Here is a 6926-nt window from a genome sequence, read left to right on the forward strand (position 1 = left end):
GATGCAGTAGCGGCGACCCTGGTGTAGGTGCCCTGCCCACCATGCAGCTCAGTGCCAGACAGAGCTGGAGCCACAGGCCCCCCATGCTGTGAGCTTCCACCACAGCAAGGGTGAAGATAGGATGTCGCACACGTGGGCATCTGAGAAGAAAATCTTCTTTGTTCATAACCTGCATGATGAGGTGGACATCCATAGTCCAGCGGATGAACTCCACCATACTTGCAGATAGCTGTCGGCACACATTTGCATCATAGCAGAGTCCATCGTGGCGTATAAAGAGCAGAAGTTTGTACTGGTTGAGCTGTGTCAGGAGAAAGCTAAGCACGTTTGCCAGCTCTCCTAGGAGAAGATGGAGAAGAAGAGAGATCTTTGGGAGCTTCTGTTGCTCCTCGCAGGGGAAGGCGTGGACAGCATGCTTCAGATGCCAGCATAGGCTGAGCCCCCCGACACCACCGCCACTTCAGACGTCTCAGGCTCCGGAATGGGTGAAAGGAGGGAGGAGTAGAGAGGTTTTGAAGAATTGCAACTTCAAGACAACTTGGAAACTGCCAAAGGAGAGGTCAGGGTTCCCGACCACGTAGAGGACTCTGCCATGGAGCTCCCCGTTGCTTTAGGAGCCCTTGTCTTCTGTGCTCCGTCATATTTTCACCTGAGGAGGGTCCCAGAAGAGCCCAGGAGGGAGGCAAAGGCACTGGGGGTCAGATAGGAGGTGAATATTTGAGAGGAACACACCCCCTCTGACACACATACACCTGTCCTGTCCTACCCCCACCCCAGCTGTTAACAGTTCTCACAGGATGATCATATTTCCCAGTTCTGCCAGCTCTGCTAGTGCTCCCGGTCCATCTGGTCTCCTCATTCTCCCCAAGAATCCACAAAGTCACCTAGAAGCACCTAGGATGGAAGTAGGGAGGTCATCCATGTATATAGCCTTTAGGACCCTATGAAATTCCCCACAATGCCCCCACTCCAGGTCAGACACCCTTCTGGAGGCACCATGACCCTCTGCTTTGTTTTCTCTCCCGGTTCTGAGGAGCCACCTATCTCGGGACTCCTTCACCCAGCGTCCTGGCCTAGGGTTTTAGTGAATGGGGAGTCAAAGTTGGTTGCTACCAAGGGGTAGGGTCTGGCCCTGGAGAAAGGGCAAGCAGGGTGGTTCTGCGTTTTTAGAGCAATGTTCCCCTTGGGTGGGAGTCCTAGTTCTGACAAGGGAACCCCCAAGCTCAAGCTTGTACATTTCCCAGATGAGGAACCAACTAACTTGGGAGAGACACTGCTCTGAGTCTGTGTGTGTGTGTGTGTGTGTGTGTGTGTGAGAGAGAGAGAGAGAGAGAGAGAGAGAGAGAGAGAGAGAGAGAGAGAGAGAGAGAGAGGAGAGAAAAGAAAGAGAGAGGGAGAGGAGAGAGAGAAAGAGAGAGAGAGAGAGAGAGAGAGAGAGATCACAGCCTGATTGTACTCAGGTAAATGATCAGTTGGCAAATGGCAGGTGCTGCATGGATGAGTTTTCTGTCACCGGTTTAGATTTGTGTTTGTGTGTGTGTGTGTGTGTGTGTGTGTGTGTGTGTGTGTGTGTTGGGAGAGTAAGGAGATGAGAACAATGAAAATATATTTAAGTCACCATGTCTAAAAAGAGCAAAAGCATTTTATTTGTGTGTATATGTGTTTGTTGTTCTTTTTTATGAATACCCAGTACAAGCCCAGCCACAATTTTTGTTTTCTCCTTCAAAGTTTCATGGCTCCTTTGGGGAAGTTTTCAGTAGATTTCCTTTCCACTTCTTTCCACCTCCCACTTCCCCTTTTCCGTAGCCCACTGTAGCTGCTGGGCCTGTGTGGGTCTCCCATAGGAGGCCTGTGTGAACCGCAGACCAGAGTGGACACCTGTCCTTCTGTCTTCATCCAGAAGGCTCATGAGGCGAGTGTGACCACAGCCGCACTCTTCCAGCCAGACACTCTGCTCTCTTGTGTATAGCTGGAGCTAATTCAAGGTTTTGGAATGTTTCTGCAAAACATAATTAGGGAATGAGTTGGGGGGGTAGGGCAGGGGCTGTGAAGCTAGGAGGGTCTGGGTAGTGGCCAACGGTGTGATATGGCAGATGGCTCACCACGACAGAGGATGAGAGGGGAACCTTACACAGGGCATTAATGGTGTCCGTGGGCATCTGGGCAGGGGCTCCAGGCCCCCACTGGTGGTGGGGATTCCCTTCTGGGTCAGTGCACTCCTGTGCAGTCCTCCCTGGAGACCTGTAGACTCAAATCTGTGTTCCGACTAGGCCATTTCCAGCTGGGCAGTGGTAGGCAAGTGCGTTCTCCCTGCTGGAGCCTGCTCAGTATGAGGACATGGCAGTTAGCTAGGACTCTCTGAATGCCAGTTTCTGTAGCCTGCTAAAGGGCTGTCTGGAAGGAAAAGGGCCCACTGACTTTGGAACCCTTTAAGTTTGATTGGGAAAAGTGAAATGCCACTTTTTCCAGGGTTTTTTTTTCTTGAAGTTGGCAATTTCCACTAACACCTGGAATTATGGGTCAAATTAGAACGACCATTTCAGCTGCAAAACAATGATGTTCAAAGCAGCACAGGCAGAGTTCCCAAGCCAGATGCTCTCCTGCTATGAATGTGTGCCCTGACTGCCTTTCTCCAGCAGCTACTGATTAGCTTCTGGCTCTCTCTAGGGTGACCACCACAGTCAAGGACATCGTGGGGAGCAGAGATTGTGACCTCACCATCCCCAGCCTGCCAGCTCTGAGCAGAGATGATTCCCAGCACCTGTACTGGACTCTGGGGGATTCAGAGACGCGGGATGCCTCAAGCAACATGAAAGTTGGGAGCCGGATATGGTGGACCATCCTGTCTGGCCTCAGGGCCGGAAAGGAGGCCACTTGAGCCAGGCATTCAGCTCATGGCAAACTTGTTCACACCTGAGTGGGGAATTGAGTGCCACAAAGCTACTCAGGCGCTGAGATCTTTGGGAAGACAGGCATCCAAGAGGCCCCAGAATCCAATGAGTACATAGTGGCTTACGTCCTCGGAGTCAAAAAGTTAAGTGCAGTAGCACCAGAAAGGCAGGAAGAGGGAGTAGGGAGAACTGTGGGAGAGCTACATGAGGCTTTGCCCCCACCCAAGATGCTTGCCAGAATCGGATGGGACTTTTTTGTAGTATTGTTACAGTGTGCACCAGGCTCCGGGGGTTCATAGATGATGAAAATTTCCAGTGCTGGTTCCACAACACATGAAGAAAACTTGGTTTGAGCTGGATGCCGGTGCTTCGTATCTGTCATCCTAGCTACTTAGGAGGCTGAGATGGGAGGATTGAGGCTTAAGTTCTGGGCAGGAAAGCCTGTAAGATTCTTATCTCCAACTAACTGCCAAAAAGAAAACGCCAGAAGTGGGTGTGTGGCTCAATCCGTAGTCTGTTGGCCTTGAGTAAAAAGACTCAGGGGCAGCACCCAGGCTCCGAGTTCAAGGCACAGGAGTCAGAGAAAGAAAGGAAAGAGTGAGAGAGGAGGGAAGGATGGTGGGAGAAAAAGAAGAAAGGAAGGAAGAAAGGAGTATACGAGCCTTTGTTTGGAGTCCTTGGATCAAGGGAGCAAACCATTCACAATCTCTGTGGGACAGTTTCAGAGCCTAAAGCCAGTATGTAGGGCCAAGCCACTGACCCCTCAGCAACTTCATGACATCCAAGAGCTTTGTGGTCACCGACTGCAGAGGGAAGCAGCCTCAGGTAGACCCTAGGGCTTAGGGTGTGTCACCAGGTTTTGAACATCCCAAGCCCCAACAAGTTTATTTTCTAGTCCAAGAGCTAGGGAGGTTTTGGGGTGAGAGAGTGTCAAGCGGGTGAGTGGGGCAAGGTACAAGCAGGAAGATGAAGAGGGAGGACAATCCCACGTCAGGTGTGTCAGGACATTGGAGCCATGACCTTGCCTGAAACCTAGACCATCATTGATAGAGCCTTCAACCCAGCCACATGGGTATTAAAAGTCCTGGCACCTTGGGTTCACCATTGACCAGCCAGCTGTCATCTGCTGCAGGATGCTATGGGACTGGGACTTTCCCAAGCTCAATTTGAAGATGACCCTGAGAAGCCTGAGGCCCGGGTGACTCTATCTTGAATTAGTGAGCATCTTCTTAGGTATGAGTTATGCAGATGACCATTAACCCTACCTGGGAATGAACAGAAGAAGCAATTCCCAGGTGACTAGGAACATAAACAATCCTTGGTAAAACCACAGGCAGGCAGGTGTTGGAGGGCTTGGTGAACCAGCAGTCAGGCCACAGGTGGTGTTTGTTTAAGAAAGGAACTTTGCAGTTTAGCATATATCCTCTTGAGGCTCCCCTGTGGTGCAAGCCACAGTTTAAAGAACATCGGGACCCATGACATAACCAACAACTTGTTTCTGGTCCTTTCCCACTTTGTAGTGCGCCAATCATACTACAGAGTTGTTTTATTATTTTTCCCGTGGTTTATAGTGATATGTTACAAGAAATTATGATTATGCAAAGCCCTGCCTTCCCTAAAAAAAGTGCATAAAAAGTGTTGCAACCGTTGCCTTGGTGACGGTCTCTGGCGGTCTTTTGGGTAAGGATTCCTGAATTAGGCTTTACAACACCCCCGGTGTTCATTCCTCCACCAGAGACAGAGGTAAGTGTGCCACTGCACAGGACAGCCAGGGAATGAGGGCAGGAGTCGGACCCGTGTATCCCCGAGACTGCCTCGAGGGGCCACTAGGACCCCTTGACTGCCATTCTCAGAGGTAGAGGTGGGTCTCTTTTCTGGCTCAGCCTTTAGTCTAGATGGCAGATCTGGGATGCAGAGAGGGCCAACTGAATGTGGGGCAGGGTTGGGTAGAGGCTGGTGGGAAAACAAGAGGCCCTGGACTCTGAGCAGGGTTGTTTCTTTGAGGATACTCACAACCCAGGAACATTGCTGGGATGGATCAGCCCTTTTCTCCTTCCTGAGATAGAGGGACCTAGAGCCCTCCAATCTGCATCCCTTGGCTGAGAAATCCTTTCATTCCCACATCCTTTGGTTGGATAACTAGACCTCACATCACTGCCCAGTGTCAAAGCAGAACAGTGAGAAATTCTAAGTCTTTGATAAGGTCAGGGGATCCTCAGTATGAGATTGTACTTGACCGTCCTAACTTGGTGCATGGTCAGTCCCATCTAAGACTGCCATGATATAGGACATAGAATATAGAGAATCAGAGCAAGATGGGGTCTGTTCTAGGAGGCTTTGAGCTCCCGTGTGCCCACCTGCTTCCTTTTCTTGGGTGGGTGTATGATAGAAAAAGCTTGAAACTAGGGAGTGGGTTCTATCCCTTGTCTTTGATGCTCAAAGTTAGCACTCTACCATTTGAGCCACAGCTCCACTTCCAAATCTTTTGAGTGTTTAATTGGAGATAAATAGTTCTCATGGACTTTGCTGCCAAAGGTGGCATCCAACTGCAGTCCTCAGATCTCAGTCTCCTGAGGAGATAGGATGAAAGCATGGAAAAGTATCTTTGGCCGGGTGTCAGTAACTCATGGCTGTTATCCCAGATACTCAGGAACTGAGATCTGAGGATCACAGTTTAAAGCCAGCCTTGGCAGGAAAGACCCTGAGACTCTTATCTCCATCGAACCGCCAGAAAACTGGAAGTGGTGCTGTGGCTTCCAATTTTCAGTGGTAGACTGCTATGCTAACTGTCAGGAGACAGTGGTGATGCTGGAGCCTTGAAAAGTGTCTGTGAAGCAGGATTGGAAGAGAACATTTGGTAGTGATATCATTTCCAGGGCTCATGAACTAGAACCCCCAAGCATAAGGAATCAGAGTCACATTTTGTTTGTTCATCTCTATCTTGGAATTTGAAATGAGACCCTGGAACTGTCACTGACTTTTTTTTTTTTTTTTTTGCTCAAGGCTAGTTCTCTACTATTGGAACTATAACTCCACTTCAAAATGTTGGTGTTTACTTGAAGATAGATTCTCACTGAATTTCCTATTTGGTCTGGCTTTAACTCTAATCTTCAAGGGGCTGGGAAGGTGGCTCAGTGTTAGAGCGCTTGCCTTGCGTGCATGAGGCTCTGGGTTCGATTCCTCAGCACCACATATGCAAAAAGAAAAAAAGCCAGAAGTAGCGCTGTGGCTCAAGTGGTAGAATGCTAGCCTTGCGCTGAAGAGCTGAGGGACAGCACTCAGGCCCAGAGTTCAGGCCCCACGACCAGACTCCCCCCCCCCAAAAAAAATCTAATCCTCAGATATCAGCCTCCTGAATAAGTGGGATTCCAGGATTGAGGCACCTTAACTTGGCTAGAGTCACATTTTAAGTGTTCTTTATCCTATTTTTTTAGCTCCCTTACCAAAGATTAGATGGCTATTTGTCTTTAGGTTCATTTCTGGGTTTTCAATTCTATTTCATTGGTCCTGAAGTCTTTCTTGTGCCAATACCAAGCTGTTTTGATTACTATGGCTTTGTAGTAGAGTTTGAAATTTGGTATTGACATTCCTCCAGCTCTGTTCTTTCTGTTAAGTATCGTTTCTGCTATTCGGGGTCTTTTATTGTTCCATATGAATTTTTGGATTGCCTCTTCTATTTCCTTGAAGAATGAGGTAGGAGTATTGATAGGTATCGCATTGAATTTGTAGATGGACCCATTGCAGCAATGTGAGGTACAGTCGTTATGTGGAAAAATGAACTTTACAACTTTCACCAGGGGTTGGGTGGGGGTGGGGGGGTGGGGGGTGCGAGGTGGGAGATGAGAAGAAATGGGAAAAGGAAACAAAGGAGGAGGCAACAATGTTTGATAAGAAATGTCCTCATTACCTTGCCCATGTAATTGTAACCCCTCTGTACGCTATTTTCATGATAAAATTTTTTTAAAAAGTATTCTCTAGGTTTTTCTGATATATGTGGCTACCATTTGAACACTTTGGCTGCAGTGGGTAACAAAA

This window comes from Dipodomys spectabilis, unplaced genomic scaffold (assembly GCF_019054845.1).
Source record: "Dipodomys spectabilis isolate Male_0828 unplaced genomic scaffold, ASM1905484v1 ptg000405l, whole genome shotgun sequence".
Lineage (NCBI taxonomy): Eukaryota > Metazoa > Chordata > Mammalia > Rodentia > Heteromyidae > Dipodomys > Dipodomys spectabilis.